The 14,625-nt window shown below is 41.1% G+C and overlaps 1 protein-coding gene across 1 annotated transcript in view; it reads right to left on the reverse strand.

The window, feature by feature from the left end:
• TMEM132E (transmembrane protein 132E) overlaps positions 1-14,625 on the reverse strand; it is a 259,941-nt gene that overhangs the window by 166,957 nt on the left and 78,359 nt on the right. The gene's annotated exons all lie outside the window — the stretch shown is intronic.

Consider the following 14,625-nt stretch of genomic DNA (forward strand, 5'->3'; position numbering starts at 1 on the left):
CTCAAATGGAAATTTTAAAAAGTAAAATGGAATCCTTGTTTAATACTTCAAGGATATATTGTGACAACAGCAAAATGAAATTTGGATTTAACACGAAGTTCAAACCAGTGAAAGTATACATTACAATAACGGGAATCTCATAAGATTCCAAAGGTGCTTTTCAAAAGGCAACAGGACATTTTTGAAAATGTTTTGCTTGTCATCCAAGAAGCTTCTTCAGTTCTGACTGGTGGGGAATGGAAGGATTTATATTCTTTGCAATCATCTGACCGTTAGCACTCTGAAGGTAGGTGGCTAGCTCTCTGAGAGTCATTGAGGCCACTTGGGGCCCTCAAGGTCATCTGAATCAGAGTGCAAATGGGTGTGGAACTTCCTTGAGACTGCTGAAAGGACTACAGGTAGTCCTCAATTTACAACAGTTCATTTAGTGACCATTCAAAGTTGCAACGGCACTGAACAAAGTTGACTTATGACTGTTTTTCACACTTACGACCATTGCAGCATCCACATGGTCATGTGATCAAAATTCAGATGCTTGGCAAGTGGTTCCTATTTATGACCGTTGTAGAGTCACATGATCCCTAGGGTCACGTGATCTCCTTTTGAGAACTTCTGACAAGCAAAGTCAATGGGAACAACCATGTAACTAATTTAACAACTGCAATGATTCACTTAACAACTGTGGCAAGAAAAGTGGCAAAATGGGCCAAACTCATAAATGTTGGGCTCAACTGTGGTCATAAGTTGAGGACTACCTATATGTTGTAGACAGGAAATAGGTGGTGTCAAATCCCTCCCTCTCTGTTAAGAGACAGCTGTTCCTGTACATCCAGGGCTATACATGATCTGGATGGTTGAGAATCTCCATAGACACGACCTCATAAAATGTTACTCTATAAAAGAAAGCTTGCAGATGAAAAGAAAGAAAACAAATGCATGTTAGACTATTTTAAAAGTGCAAAATAAAATTCTGAAGTCCCAATTACATGGTAAAACTATAATCAAATCCATGAATACAAGGGCTATATCAATAAGCAGATACACTGCTGGTATAGTAAACTGGACACAGCTTGAATTGGACAATTTGGATTAAAAAAACATGAAAACCGATGGCAATGCATACATTTGATCAACAGTGGTTAGAGAAAATGCTCAACAGTTTAAAAAGCGTCCTGAAATAACAGAAGCAAAACAAAAAACAAAAACCACTACAAAAGTGAACTGTTGGAAAACCTTTCAGAAAATGAAAGGCAATATATAAAAGAAATGGAAAATAAATTGGGCAACACCAGCAACTGGCAATGGTTACAGGTTGGCACTATCAAGAAACAAACAAAGGATTAATATTTGCAACTCAAGAACAAGCATTAGAAATGTATGGAAAAGCAAGGATTCAAAATGTATCCAACAGCAACAAATGCAATCACTGTACAGAAACATATCAAACTTGGATTACATAATTAGTGGATGCCACAAAATTGCCAAGGCTGACTATAAACAATATGAGGACAGAGTAACCACTGAATGTGCAACATTTGTAGTTTCCCAAATGCGGTACAATCACAACATTGAAAAAGTGGCTGCAAATAATAACGTTAACATTTTATCGGATTTTCACACACAAACAAATCACCAGACTGCAAAATCAAGAAAAAAATGGAAAAATTACAAAATTGAACAGTTGAAAAGGAGATTATGGTCTTGAAAATTATTCCTATAGCTATAAGTGTATTATGACAAATAACTGATGAAATTAATTTTTACAAGAACTAAGTATTTTATCTACATCAATGGCCAATTTTTAACAAAGCACATTTCGGACCACATGCTCTACTTCACAACATTCCTAGATTTTATCTGGAACTCAGATTTTCACCAGTCCTCCAGTATGCCTCCCTGCCCTATCCATATGACCTCCAGATTACTTTTAAATAAAGTTCTTGGGCTGATTTTATGTTGTCTATCTATTACACCATCCATATAGTCTGAGGACTGACGAAACGAGTGCCCATCTCTCATAAATAAAACATTACCTTAGTTAGCCCTCTCACCCTCCATAACGGCAACCCCCCCCCCCGCCATTCCTCCCCATTTCGCATGTTTAATATAGGTCTTCATTTGGGGGGAGGGGCTTAACTGATTTTATGCCTATAAAGCATGCTGGGACTTCCTATTGGGGGAGGCCGTATTGTTGGAGAAACATGGTAGCTTTTGGGGTGTATTATAACTTTGAATGGTCACTCAGTCAAGGACCTCTATTCTACTCGAGTTTCATATCTTACATGTTTTAGTATGTATTCTTTTTTTAATGTTTTATGAAACTGCATCAATGGTATTTTCATACTGCACAGTACTTGAAATTGTAGGCAGGACAGAATCATTTTAAATTAAATGAATGCCTTCTGCTTTCAGGGAATTTCTAACTGTATAAGGAGCAGCCAAAAAAATCATTTTCCTTATCAATTCAGCGTTTCTAAGCTTTTTATTAGGCACCTTGAATGTTTGACCAAGCAGAAAAGGCAGAATGTAAATTGGATGGAAAGAAACATCATGGCATCAATAATAGTTTAACCGCACATTGGTAAATCACTTCATTCAAAAGGGATTTGGACGGTTGCTAACAAAGATCTTGTTGGTGGATTCAAATAAGTTTGAATGCATCAGGAAATATAAATGGAAAATATGCCCCATTTAAGTTCTTCTATTTAGAAAACATCTGCTTAAAAGTAACCCACTACTGCATTTCTTAACCGGGGGCGGGGGTGAAAGGGTGAAGTGCAGTGGTGGGATTCAAAAAAATTTACTACGGGTTCCGTGGGCGTGGCATAGTGTGGCTTGGTTGGCGTGGCAGAGGAAGGACACTGTAAAATCTCCATTCCCACCCGACTCCTGGGGGAATCTTACTGCAAAATCCCATTCCCACCCCACTAACCTGCTTTCCAGCTCCGTTCTTCTGTGCAGGGAAACAAAAGAAGACCCAGCCGATCAGCTGGGACTTGGGAGGCAGAGAATAGAGGGGCAGGGACAGTCAGAGGTGGCATTTGCCAGTTCTCTGAATTACTCAAAATTTCCACTACTGGTTCTCCAGAACTGGTCAGAACCTGCTGAACACCACCTCTGCTCAAGTGGGCATCCATCACTATCTGATCAAAGAATGATTTAGGCTTCTTGACTTGTTTTGAACTCACCACACATATACACAAACACAAATACACACACACACATCAGACCCACAGACCCCTCTGACTTGTTTCCAGCACCTGCTATACAGAGAACCAAATCACCCAGTACACAAACATTAGCTGAAGACAATATGCAGGTTTCACAACATACTGAATCTACAACTACAGGTAGACTTACAACCCTAACTGAGCCCGGAATTTTGGCATCACATGGCCGGACCTGATTTTTCGGCATCTTTTGCAGCAGTTAAGCATATGCCGTAGTCATTAAATGAATCAATTTTCCCCAATGAGTGTTTTTGTTGCTGGAAACCAGAAGTAATCACCACAAATCAACAAAAACCATCACCATAAAGGTCAAATGACCGTGGGACACTGCAAACAAGCATAAATATGAGCTGGTTACCAAGTGCCCAAAATGCAATCATGTGACCGCAGGGGAGTTTACAGCTATTGTAACTTTGAAAAGTGATCATAGGTAGATTTGGGGAGGGAGCATGTTGTAACTTCGAACAGTTGTTAAGGAGTTGTTCTATGGTATTAAAGATATTGTTCCAGAATGTAAGCTGTTAACACCTTATGGTTTGTCCCACAGTCAACCAAATGTTTAGATTGGATTTGGCATTTTTATTTTAGACTGGATTTATTTTTATCCTCTGGGATAGGCAGAGGTTATTGTTTCATGGTATTAAAGGTATCATTGCAGGACATAAGCTGTTCCAAGTAAAGCTGCCTTTTGCAATTGACAGATTATTACTATTACTGCTACTATTACTCAAAAACTATTAGCCTTATCAACCTGACTTAGTCTACTGGAGGATAAAGGCCTCTTCACAGAAGGCTATAAACTGTAGGAGATGACCAGGCTGAGCCTGAGGGTGGGGTCAAATGCATCATCAGTTTGGAGTCTCTACACCCCCCATAAGAGACCTAAGTCCACACTCTCTTGAAGTCCATTGGCTCTTACCTGGTGCCAAATCACCTTGACCCTTAGTAGATCAGATTCTTGTGTATCAGTAGCATGGAATAAACTCATATTGCTTTTGAACTCTATCCTGGTTCCTGATGTCTTTAAACATATGCTGATCCCGTGCAGGTTGCTAAATAAATGTTTTCCAACTACCCAGCCAAGGGTCCAGAAATGGCAAATGACCCACTCAGCTTTTGGGCATTAAGATAGAACTAAAACTTGGATCTCCTGACTTCCAGTCCAACGGCTTAAGCACTGGCTCTCAAGACATATACAGTTATGTTTATATTATTTGAAAGAGATGATTATGCTGTTGTATCCTGCTATTTTGCCATCTCCCTTCTTACTATTGCAATGTACATGTCTGATGACTAATTGCAATGCTCTGGGTTAATTATGTGTTGTGTGAGAAAGATCCCCGGAAAAACTATCATTGCTTGACTATTCTGGGTGGCTAATTCCACTCCCAAATCAGAACTGCCCTTTATTTATTCCATCTGGAATATGCAGAGATTTTGGATTTAACCAGTAGTCCTCATGAGAACATCCTGGGATTTATTTCCAAGTCTCTGTCTGCGGTTCCAAAAGCTGGAAGTCATTTCTGGGCAACCTGAACAACACTGTTATTTCGCTTTGATCTTCCTAGCGATGTGATGCATCGCTTCTATAATCATCCTCAGGTAGGGATTTCCTATGAGTGCTATCCAAACAAAATGCTCTTCAAACATGGACAAAAAAAGCTATAAATCAGGCACTTCACTCTACTGATACGTTTAAAATCTCTTCAGGTTTTGAAAAGCTGCAATGCAACACTGGAATGTAGAGTGTTTTCTATCCTGATCAAAATGAGATATAAGCTGTTAACCATGGGAGTGGTGGGGGGGGCGGAGATATTGCAGATCATCACTGAATTCCACACTGCTGGCCCTAAAGAACTTTGCAAAAGATCCACACCATGAAGGGCTCTTATCCAATTGTCCTTTTTCCAAGTAGCCATTAAAAAAGACCAGCTCCCATGTTTCAAATACGAACTAGAGGATCCCCCCAGCCCAAAAACCCCAAACAAAACAGTAGCTCTGAATTCAGGAGCTGGAAAATCATTCTATATTTGCTGAGAATGTGCAAATAGCTGCATATTAATGCTACGAAGCGCAGCTGCCTTTAAAATTTAGCAATTGTTTGATAAGGATTGCTTGCCTGGTGAATTTAACCCTTTGAGGCAGATATACGAAGTGTCAGGGCTCCAACAAATCCACCCCCATTCAAATCATACGTCTCTAGCCACATCTCTCAGAGTAAAAAAAAAATGTTTTATTAGGAATGGCCATGTTGGCGTTAGCTGGGTGCCGCCGACACTAAAATACCTCATTCATTCCCCCCTTGACCCTGGTCTTCCCCCCCACCCACCCCCGGATGTATATTCTCCAATGGGACACATCCATAGCCAAGAGTCATCAATCATGCTCTCCAGTAATATTTTTGCACGGGGACAACTTTGGGATGCCAAGGCGATTATCTGAAGCATTTGAAGAACCCAGTTTTCCTCCACTCTCTTTCTGCTGGCAGCTAAAAAGACCAAAGGAGTATCTTTTTAATTGACACAAAGTTCTATTCTCCCCTCCCTTCCCTTCCTTTTCCAGTTACTTCTTCCCACTCCCTATATAGTTATTTCGCTTTTTTTCCCCTTCCCAGTGCTGTCCTTCCTTTCCCTAATGATGTTTTCATCTACAGCAGAGGTCCACAATCCCCAGAATTGGTCCATGGCCTGTTTGGAACCAGGCCGGAGAAGCGGTGGGCGAGCAAGTAACACTTCATCTACAATTGTGCAGGATCTAGATCAGGGGTCCCCAAACCCTGAATCCCAGAATTCTGGGAGTTGAAGTCCACAAGTCTTAAAATTGCCAAGTTTGGAGACCTCTGAGCTACATTATATGCAAAACCATCCCCTCGCCCGGTTGATCAAAAAAATTGTCTTTCCCAGAACTGGTCCCTGGTGCCAGGAAGATTGGGGGCCACAGCTAGTCCTTGACTTGCCACCACAATTGAGCTCAAAATTTCTAAGCAAGGCAATTCTTACATGAGTTTTGCCCCATGTTATGACCTTCATCTGCCACAATTGTTACGTGAATCACTGCAGATGTTAAGTGAATCACATGGTCATTAAGTGAATGTGGCTTCCCCCACGGACTATGCTTGTCAGAGGCCGGCTGGGAAGGTTACAAATGGTGATCACATGACCCAGGGACGGTGCTACCATCATAAATATAAGCTGGTTGCTAAGTAGTCAGATTTTGATCACATGACCACAGACATGCTGCAATTGTCATAAACATGAAAAAGAGTCATAAGTCAGTGTTTTCAGTACATGGACACTGTGACTTCGAACAGTCAGTAAATGAATGGTTGTAAATCAGTGGTGCATTTCAAAAAATTTTTTACCACCGGTTCAGTGGGCGTGGCTTGCTGGGCGTGCTTTGCATCTACGGACCTACCAAACGCACATGTTGCACAGGCGCAGAGGTGTTTCAACTCACCTCCTACAAACCTGCACTCTACCTGTCGCTTCAGCCGCTGCTGCATGGCAATCTGCTGTGCCGCGCAAGGCAGCTGTGCTTCAAAAGCAGGACATAAGGGTTAGAATGGGAGCCTGGGTGGGCAGGTAGGCCCAACAGTAGAGTGTCGGAGAGAACTGGTTCTGTCTCACTGCTCATCGGCGCTATTGGCTTGGAAGAACTGGGCCGAACTGGTAGAATACCACCACTGTTGTAAATCGAGGACTACCTGTAATTCTTTGATGGTTCAAACGGAAGAAGATTTATTTATTTATTTATTCATTCATTTTTGTCAATTACTTATAAGATAATAGGTATAAGTAAAAACATAGTTATGAATACATAGATACATATAAGAAAAATAAAAAATATATAAAAGAAACAACAGGACAGAGATGGTAGGCATGTTGGTGCGCTTATGCACGCCCCCTACAGGCCTCTTAGGTCAATAAGTAGACAGTCTAAGGTTAAAGTTTTTGGGGTTTGGGGAAGAAACCACAGAGTCAGGTAGGGTATTCCAGACATTGACCACTCTGTTGCTGAAGTCGTATTTCCTGCAATCAAGTTTGGTGCGATTAACCTTGAGTTTGTATCTATTGTCTGCTCTTGTGTTGTGTTGTGTTGTGTTGTCTGGTGTGGAGTGTGACAGAGAGGGAGGAGGAGGGGGAGGGAGGGAGGGAGGGAGAGATTCTAAACATTTCTGTATGTCAGAGGGGCTTCTAGGTTATGACCGAATGGCTACCATATGCAAATGCCAATCAATTTGTTTTGCAAATGGGATAGCTAGCTTTACAACCAATCATTTTTTACTTTGTAGTCATTAACTCTATTTATTTATTGCCCTTTTTGGTGTATGTTTTTAACAGGTAGATAAATACATCACCTATACACATTTATTTCCCAGGGACCAGCTCTCTAGGTTTGGTTTACAATTTCTTTTCCCCAATGTATTATTCCTTAGGGAAAGGAGCTGGGAAAAGAACCAGACAGGACAGGAGAAAAATGGTATAATCGTACTCGTATGCAAAGACACTTATCTTGGCACCTTCAAGCTTCCTGCTCCTCAGATTTTATTATTTTCTTTTAATAATAAAAATGTGGTGGGAAAACAGTATGTCAGCAAGCCAAGAACCTGATTCCAGCATCAATTTTATTTGCAAGAATGGGACCCACAAGGCACTCGTTCACATACTTGGTGGGGTGGGGGGTGGGTGGGGAAAGGGTTATAGCTACAGCCAAGGTGTTTGTATGGAAATGTATAGCCCTGTCAGGGGAAAAAAACAATCAAGAGCAGGAAAATCTGCTTTGTTTTCTTTCAAAATCCAAATGTTGTAGGGGCCTAAATCAAGGTCTCCCTTGTTTTCTAAGCACTTGGGAGAAATCCACACTGCTACCTCTGACCACACCAGAGCAAAGAATCTCTTTATAAGGAAGGCAGAAAGATAAATTGGCACAATAACAAGATTACTTAGGGAAATCTGCAAAGGGGCTTCCCACATCCTTTACTTCCCACCTTGTTTTTCTTCTCTGTTCAAGCTTGAATAAATATATCAATCACTTGTTCTTCTTTGAAAGTGGTAAGCCGAGTGGTATCTCCTTCATGCAGATATGAATTTGCAAGCCCCATCGCTGTTGCCGTTAAAGCAACAAGGACTCTGTAATGTTTTGCAACAGAAATCTGTCTGTAGCTTTACAAAAAGAGGTGGATTTTAAGTGTCAGACTTTACCCGGACTGCACAGCCTTTAATCGGTGCCATGTTTGATCTTCTGATGTAAGCTTGACCACGACAGATACTTGTATGTGGGACTGACCCACATACTATCAAAGATGCAGTTTGCTTCTACATTTAGCTTGAGGGAAGCCACCCCTCCTAGGAGAGTGAAATATTTTGAGAAATATTTAAAAAGGCAGAATATTATATTTTCCTAGGGGAGAAGCATGTTTTTGAAGACAGAAAGCAGCCTCCAAGTCTTTCTTAATAGCCCCAGCAGGACTGGGCCAGCCTATCTACAAGGCAAAAGATCTTCAGTTCCAGCATGGTATGATTAAGACATGACCCTCCAGGACGTAATAGGATTAACCCACAGCCATCTAGCAACTGCATTGTACAATCTCCTAAGGATATTGCATCACCCACCAAACTTAACTCAGACAACCTACAGAGCTAGCTAGCTTTGACTCCCTACAACAGCCAATAGAACACAAGTTCTTGCACAGGAACAGGAAGCTCAAGTTCAAAGAGAAGGTATTTTCTCCATTCTCTCCTCTCTCCATTCCATATGGTCAGCTGCCCAAAACCCATGGCTCTGCCTCACCATTAAACCATCTTTCCAATCAGCCTCCATGTTTCCAGTGTCTTTCTCCCACTTGGAACCGTACCAGATGGATATTTCTTCAAACACGCTGTAGGTATACAAAAAAAGAACTATCTACAACCCAGAGTTGGCATGGAGGGAAAAACACTATCCTCTCTCCAAAGAACCCACAGGTCAACCGGAATGCCTTCTGCAGAACCCATACTGCTGTGACCATTCCTTTTCTAAATGCTTTCTGCAGAAGCCCATATTGCTATGATATTCCCTCTCCTAACTAACAGATGTTCAGAACCAGCAATTGGCAAGTACTGGGAGTAAATACACGGGCTTTTGCTGCCAAGGAATAAAGTATGAGGACTTCTTCAGTGTCAAGAAGCCCAGATTGAGTCTGTAAAGCACATCAGAGAGCTGGAAGCAGGCAGCCTTCAAACCACAGAATCACAGACTTGGAAGGACCCATGTAGGCCACGGAGTCCAAATTCCTGCTCAGTGCAGGAAGCCAAGTTAAAGCATCCCCAACAGATGGCTGTCTAGCCTCTGCCTGGACTCCTTCAACAAAGGAGAGACTGCCCACTCTGGTTTCTGTTGTCAAACTGTTCCTACTGTTTGGAAGCAACCCTTTTCTTCACAGACAGTCAGAATCTGCCTTCCTGAAACTAAGATCTTTTTATTTTGCATTCCAGGACGAAAGAAAACAGATGGGCTGTCACACAACTGAAGAGACCAAGCCTCTATCCAGTGCAGGAATCCAGATGAGCGCATCTCCAACAAATAGCAGTCTAACTTCTACTTGAGCACGTCCATTGAAGAAAAGGTCACATTTCCCCAATGGGTTTTACTGACAAAGTCCTCTTAGTGTTTGTTCATCTATATCAGGGGTCCCCAAACTTGGCAACTTTAAAATTTGTGGACTTCAATTCCCAGATTCTGAGAGTTGGAAGTCCACAAATCTTAAAGTCACCAAGTTTGGAGACTCCTGATCCACATTGACACCACACTTTACACTAGAGTAAGTCTGTCTAGAAACCAGTACAACAAAACAGAGTGTAGGGGGCAGGAGAAACACCAGCTTTCTAAAGGGCAGTAAAGGAATGTCTAGCCACCATCTGGCTTAAATAGGATTTTCACACTCAGACCCTCAGCTCGCCTGGCTACAGAGGTCCTAAATCCAAGCCTGGATACCAGATAGGCTCTCCTCCTCCAGGTACCAACTCTCATCAGCCCAAGCTCTAGCATGGTCAACTTTATAAGATTTGTCCAAAACATCAGGAAGGTGTCAAGCACACCCTATGTTTTCCATATTCAATTTTTTTCTGAATGCTAATCACTGACATGGAAATAATCCATTTTATTCAGCATCCCTTCGCCCAAGGGTTTCTCTGTTGCAGCAACATCACATTTTCTATAGTCAAGAGACGCCAAGACAGCCAGTGCTAGCTAGTTCATGGGTTTCTGAATTGTTAGAGGAGACTAGCATATTGGCTTCCCCAGCCTTGCAATCTTGCCTTCAGATGGCGTCTTAACACCAGATTTCATGTACAAACAAGACCTTCCAAGTTCCAAATATAAACACAATCATGGAGCGCCTTTCAACCAGCCATCCTAAATCTCTCTATTTAGAATAGCACTGTGTGGATTGTGGATTCAGTGACTCATTACAGCCACTCAGAAAACTATTTCAAGCTTCTAACCATTTTTCCATCATGGCTCAAGCCAGGGAATACTGTCATGTATTGCAAATCAAGCTATTGGTGTGTCTCCTGCTAGCAAATAGATGACTGGGGTTGGAGTTATAGCTCCTAAATACTTGTGTCAGCCTTGAAGCTGGCCTGACTGAGGCCATTTTGAGACTGTCAGCACTGACACACTGGAGAAGAGGGACAGAGAGAGAGGGAATAGAGATAGTTGGGGTGTTGTAGTCAAAGCAAAATACTTTATCTTGGGAACCAAGGACATTCTTGCAGATGCTCAGAAGAGGGGACTAGAGTCACCTAGCAACTGGACAGTATCCTGATTGGACCATGTGACTGTTTTGAGAAAGCGAAAAACTTTTACTTTTAATTAGGTGAAAACCGCAGGAATAGCCAGTCAGTTTTCACCAGCCTGTGCCAATATGACATATCCAATGAACTTGTTCTTTGAGGAATTTACCTGCCACAGAGTTTTGTCTGCTATAGTTATGTTACTTGGAACCCTGACACCTTGCTTACAATCTACACATAATAAATTACCAAACTTAAGAATAGGGAAAGAAAGATTCAAATTGCTAAATTTGGGCAAAAACTTGGGCTAACAAAAGGACAATAATTATAGTCACCTAACTTGCATTCCTATTATGTCTTTGTGTGAAGCCCTGGTTCAGACAACATGCCCAGTTGTAACTACCCAGCCACATTTTATCAAATCCAGTATGATGTGCCTACAAAGCTATTACAATAAGTGATTATTTGAAAACTCACTAGCCCTTGTTTCATGGGTAAATATGTCAGACATAAATCTTTTGATAAACCCTAATTTGTCCAGTTGGGAAATTTTTAGTCTTTCTACCAAGGCCTTCCTTCTTCAGCCCATCTCTAGAAAAAAAAATGGGAAGGTGCTTTAGATCTTATCTAAAACCCCAAAATAAAGAATTTCATAAATCTTGCACTAATCCTTTAATACTGTGCAACTGTGACTCTTGCACTTTTGGAAACATTTAATGAGAAATTCCCTTATTTAAAGCAATGAAGTCAGATCTTTATAGGAAAACATGAAATAAGAAAAGGATTTCTTGGAGAAAGGGGAATATAAGAGGGAATAAGGAAGGCAACAATGATTAGAGATCCTCTGGGTTTTCTGCTTGGATATTGATAGGCAGGGCCCTCTTTGTTACTTCTTTATCTCTCTCTTCAGTGTGAAGTAGTAACTTGCATGTACCTCCTAGTGGTATGTTAAGAGCAGAATGTTAATTTGTCATCACAATAAATCATAGTATGGTTTATATGTTCAGGCAATAATCTTTTATTAAGCATAATTTAGAGTTTATCATATTGCATGCAGCCTGTGTGCAAAATATGTGTGTAGTTCTTAGCTGGTAGGTTGCCTGCAACACTACACCAATTCCAAGGTAGCCTCTAATTTAGAGATCCTGTGACAGGAAATAAAATATTGGAAGAGATGAATAAAATTTGAACAGGAAGAAAACCGCAGACATTCAGAGAAGAGTGAAAAGCAAAGAAGCAATCAGACCAGGTTGGACACGAGCGACCACCAATAAGAATTGACATGTAGTAGGACATGAAAATGCTGAGTGGATGTGGAAAAGAAGGTGTGAAAGAAGCTGTTGCGAGGAATTAAAAGGGAAAGTGTAACAGATTAATTTGACATTCATGCATCTATCATCAGAATTGGGCATCTCCTCTCTCCCAAAACTCTTTACAACCTTGATCAATTTATATTGAGGAAACCGAGTATGAGGGTGTGTATGCATGACTAATGTGAGACTTAAGCAAACTGAGTCCAATGAGAGCTTTGTAGGCTAACAGAGACTCTCTGTGTTGCTGTTTATTCCCTAGAGCATTTTCATTACAGCACAAGATTCTGAACTCCTGTACCTCAGTTGAAAGTGTGTGTAAGTGCATCCACTAATAATTTCTCTCCACACACAACAATACCATGCGTGACTAAGGCATCAGCTGTCCATATTTAGCCTCAGTGGGTTAGACAATTCACAAGGGAGATGACCTGCATATATACGTAAGCATGGAACTGACAGAATAAAAGAATAAATAGGAATGTTTAACAATTCTAGCTTGCATGGAACAAAGTGTGTCCGTCCTTGGTGGAAACAAAAATAGCTGTAGTTACACTTACCAAATACTGATCAAAATTGGGCATATTGTTCTTACTATTAGCAAAGAATGCTGCCTGTGGTATGGGTGCAACTAAGGTGGCAACATAAATTAAATCGTGTTAATATTATTAAAAAGGGTTTGACAGGCAGCACAGATCTGACTGGAAAGACTACATAGACCAGGGATGTCAAACTCGATTTCACTGAGGGCCACAGCAGGGTTGTGATTGACCTGGGAGGTTGTGGGGCAGGACCAGCTGAAAGTCACTCAAAGTCACCTGAGGTGGCCCGAGCACTTGCCAGTGAAAACAGGCTCCCGAGTTCTGTTTCCAGCTGCGACAGCCTCCTGCAACCCTCTGCCAGCAAAAACGGAGCTTGCAAAGGCCGCACACAGCCCTCACAAGCTCACTTTCCAGCTGTGATGGCCTCCTACAACCCACTGCCAACAAAAACGGAGCTCAGGAGGGCCTCATGCAGCCTTCCCAAAAATGCATGGAATTTAGTCACCGCCATGGCTTTAATTAAGGCCAAAACAATTAATGGAATTATTCTCTACCTACAAATCATTCCCTTCATTTCTTTAATATTTCCAGTTAGGCAATATTATGTTTTTCTTGAGATTAAAGGTGGTCCCCAATGACTTTTCACTCAGACAAAACATCAACTCTGCAAAAAAAATTAGCATTGATGATTCCTCATTAGGCTGAGTCCTTGTGAGTCAATTAGCTTAATCCATTAATCTGGTCATATGTTTATTTCCATCTTCTTTCCACTGCAGTGATTCAATAGATCTTGAGCGCAAGATAATCCATACTTAATAGTCAATGGTGTTCACAGCACTGTGTGTTAGCAAGTTGGCAAATGGAGGGAAAGACACTGCCAGAGGCAGAAGTTGCTAGTCCATGGCTGAATCAGTAAAAGCATGGATGCAGAGGTCTGAGTTCATACAGAAAGCCTTCTTGTTTATTTTTATTTATTTATTTGGTTTGTCAATTGCTTACAAGATAATACGTATAAGTTATATGATTTTATATACGATACTTAGATCGGACCGAAGACGGCGTAGTTCTAGGTTTTCTAGGTCTAGAATTTCAAGTCTGGTGGCATAAGGTATTTTGCAACGAGTAGAGGAGTGGAGAACTCTTCTTGTGAAATATTTCTGGTTGTTGTTGTTATTGTTGCTGTTGCTGTTGCTGTTGTCATTTTCCACTCCAGTTCTGGGGGGATTATAACCACCCCCTCACTTGGCTTGCTTTACCCTTAGGCAACCAAAAAAGTTTCAGATGGTTTGGGGAGCAGATATCCCAAAGCAATGGGGAGGAAACCTTGTCCTTTTCATTAAGTAATACATGAAAAGAAATGAAGGAAAGTCACGAGAAGGCAAGCATAACCATGCCTAGCCCATCAAAGGAGAAATAGAGTGTGAAATGTGTCGCAGATTCTGTTTTCAGGGTGGTAATAAACTCAGAACTCAGGAGGCAAGGTCATTCCTGTATCCGGGGCTACTGAATTGTAATTTTTTCACCCAACATCCACACACACCCATTCTGCACTAAAGATCAATAAATATATATGCTTAAAAAAACCCAGGGAAATTAATTACTTTTTCTCCCATTCTCACTACTGTCTCAAAGGTGTTTTTCAAAAGACAACTGGACTTTGTTTTTTCTTGAAAACAACAATGTCCTGTGATTACAGTCTCCAGTTCAAAGTCCCCAACATCTTACTTAAATCAAGAATGTTTGAGAAGTCAAACTATATTGTGCAAGTCCC

The sequence above is a fragment of the Pseudonaja textilis genome, chromosome 1 (genome assembly GCF_049901715.1).
Source record: "Pseudonaja textilis isolate UNSWEBS1 chromosome 1, rPseTex1.2, whole genome shotgun sequence".
Classification (NCBI taxonomy): Eukaryota; Metazoa; Chordata; class Lepidosauria; order Squamata; family Elapidae; genus Pseudonaja; species Pseudonaja textilis.